The sequence below is a fragment of the Egretta garzetta genome, unplaced genomic scaffold (genome assembly GCF_000687185.1).
Source record: "Egretta garzetta isolate BGI_Z169 unplaced genomic scaffold, ASM68718v1 scaffold51, whole genome shotgun sequence".
In the NCBI taxonomy this organism is placed as follows: domain Eukaryota; kingdom Metazoa; phylum Chordata; class Aves; order Pelecaniformes; family Ardeidae; genus Egretta; species Egretta garzetta.
In genome coordinates, this window is record NW_009258549.1 from 1,939,852 (window position 1) to 1,943,100 (window position 3,249).

A 3,249-nucleotide genomic window follows, 5' to 3' on the forward strand; every position below is an offset into this window, starting at 1 on the left:
ATTCCTGCTCCTTTGCCGTATCCCCAGATCCTTCATGGAAATCTTTTTTCTTCCCACTCATATCCAAAGTCAGGCACAGATAGTTCCCACCAACATCCATACACATCCAAACCTGGAAGCATATTCCAGGAAACAAAAAGTTGATGAAAAGGTTATGGTGCAGGATTTGTAATCAAAATCTGCTCTAAGGTCAAGGCACAGGGAAAGGGTCTCCAGAACGGATCAGAGAAGCAATGGGTCTTGCTGCCCATTGCGTGTGAAATACGGGCACGAGTAACTGACTTGCTCCCAATAAAGCCTTTGTCCATCCATCTACTGACTGTGGCTAGAACAGACTCTCACTCCTGATCTGCCTGTCATGGAAGGGATGATCTCTCCTGGTCAACTTCAGAATCTGTGAGTTTAAAAAGTCATCATTTCTTGACAAACAGGTTCATGGAACTCCAGTGAGGAAATGTGCAGTGGCTGTAGTTTGGTTCTTAAAGAATAAAAAAGTCTGTTTCCATGTAAACATAGCAGTAATCAGAGAATTGCAAAGAATAAGGCAAGAAAGAGAAAGGCCTTAGTTTTCTTCTGAACTGAAGGCTTTCAGAGTCTTCCTGGAAGCATCAGCACAATGATAAATGCTGAGGGAAAGGTGAGGCCTACAGTGAGGATGCTTCATGTTGACACTGATCGATATTTTGTGATATCAGGCTTTCTTCCAGTGTGAAGGGCACAGATGGGGACAGAGAAGAGGATCCTGTGCAGCCTCATCTATTCAGTATCATCTTTTAAAGCTACAATCCAGCCCAAACATGAGCTTTTGCCATCTGGTCCTTGACATCCACAGAGGTATCACTGGGGCTTCCTGGATGGGGCAGACTTGCTCTCCTAGGTCTGGCAGTACTGACACAGGTAACCCTTCTGCAAGCCAGCTATATGCACTTACATCTTCTTTAGCACATCCCTAGCTCTTCTTCTGTCATATAGTTTAGGGCATGAGGGGAGGAATGTTGAACTTTGAATTTTTCTGGTGCTCCATAATAAAGCAGGGTTAAAAGAGACTCTTGAAGGAACATCCTAAGCAAAACAAGAGAAATGGTTAGTATCTGGGATAGGTCATTGAGTCCCTCTAACTTTTCAGAGGGACAAAACAAGAGAAGCACATTTCCCAGCACCTACTGAGGAGCAAAATGAGAGAGCAAGCTTAGAAAATTCAAAGTCATCAGGTCCTACCAATGTCAATAACAGGCTACTGATTTTAATGTGAGAAATGTTTCTATCTGTAGTCCCGCACAGACAGGGAGGCAGCCCATGAGATGTACATGTGCTTTAGACACTGTTTCAGAGAAAGCCAGCTGGTGTATTGTGTCCACAGAGCCATTAGATGAGTTCCTAGGATTTGGGTTTAGATTGCCATTGTAATGGTTTAGGATCCGCAATGTGAGTTCCTATAGAGGAAGTAGGTTAAACACATCAGATGAAGTCAGTCGGATGCTAGACTGGAGCATTATGGTGATGCACAGAAGAGTACGCCATGGATAGAAATTGTAGAGCGATGATATTCTCTGCCTCGGGAATAGAGGCCTATTTTAAAAAAAGAAAGCACAAAACACGTACGTCTATTTAGGCTACTAACTCCATGTTTAGACATCGAAGAACTGTCCTGATTCTCAGTTGTGCTGAGCAGTCAGCATCTTACATTGATTTTGCAGAGGTGTAGAGGCTCCAAACACCTCTGAAAATCTGGATGCCTGTTTTGATCTCTACATGGCGTCTTAGCAGATTAAGTTTGACCTCGTATAACAACAAAATTCTTAACAGACACTAAATCGGAAGTCCCAAGGCCAAATGCTGGGCTCGTCAGGATTTGCCACTTTCAGTCATTCACTGCAGCTACTGACCACTTGTGAAAATTTTTGGGAATGGTCTGAATGCAGGGTTTACTCATACTGTGGCAAATCACAGGAAGTGAGGAGTCTGCTGCAGAGCAAAGCAATTCCCAGCAGCGCACTTGGCTCATCCAGCTCCACTAGCCCAGGCACGGGGCTTTGATGATGCCTCTCCACTGGCTGTGGGGGTCTCCTTGGCAGCACAGGCCCCAGCTGGCCAAACACGCCAGCCCGTCTTCCAAGGGTGTGGGGGTATGGTTGTCCTTCATGCTTCTCTAATTTGTTGTCCACTTTGACACTGAGCAAGTCTGGCAGGGGACATGAGGAAGCGTAGCTCAGCCATACTTCCCCCCTTCACATCAGGGACATGGGACCACGTGCAGGAGAAGACAGCTCAGAGGCAGGAGAAGGGAATCTCAGGCTGGTTGTTCCCTGGGTTAAGGGGGGTGGCTGGGAGATGAGCAGCCCCCTGTGCAGAGCTGGTCCTGCTCCCGTGCTCACCACTACTGCATTCTTTGATAGGACACTTTTCCAGGTTGCTTGCATCTTTTAGATAAAACTATTCAGTTGCCATCTTTCCAGTAGCCAGTCTGAAGCGACAAACCACTTCTCTGTTTCACAGACCATTGGGACTCTTCTTTGCAACTGACCTATATTAGTTATAAGCTTCATTCGTTCTGGCCTGCGCTCCTCTCCCTGCTCCCACATGGAGCACATGCACTGCTCCTCCCCCTCAAACAAACACCTTTACACATCCAAGGACGTTGTAAAAATAAAATGATCACAACCTGCCCCTCCGGGAACCTCGGTTTTACAGTTTGTCCCGCTCTGATGCCAACAGAATTCACAACCCAGTTCAAGAGAGACAGACAGTGAGTGAGAGAAGGCAGGCAGACAGGCACAGACAGAAGGAGACGGAGGAATCGGGGAGAGGGGAGAAGAAACAGGGCAACGAGGAATAAGCTGCAACAACAAGGGAAGGCATGCTCGCCAGGGGTCTAGAACGCAACAGAGAAAGGGGGATGGCGTTCCAGGGAAGAGTAAAAATTTAGAATGACAGGAAGTTGAAGGAAGAGATAAAGGAGGAGGTGAAAAAAGACAGGGGAAAGGACAGAAGAGAAAAGAAATGGACAAAGCGGGGGGAGGTCAAGTCAGGCAGCAAAGCAAGGTGGTGCCTATAGTGTGAGGCAGAAGAATTAAGAAGGTGCTGTGAATTTGGGCACTGCTTTTTTCATGTCTCCTTTTCCTTCGAGCGTGCACTGTGAGGAAAAAGGCAGGAGCAGGGGGAAGAAAGGGGTAAATAAATGCCTGAGCTGCCATCTTAAACAGCTCCTAGCAGCCGAGCAGGTAGACTGGAAACAGGCAGTCCAGAGGT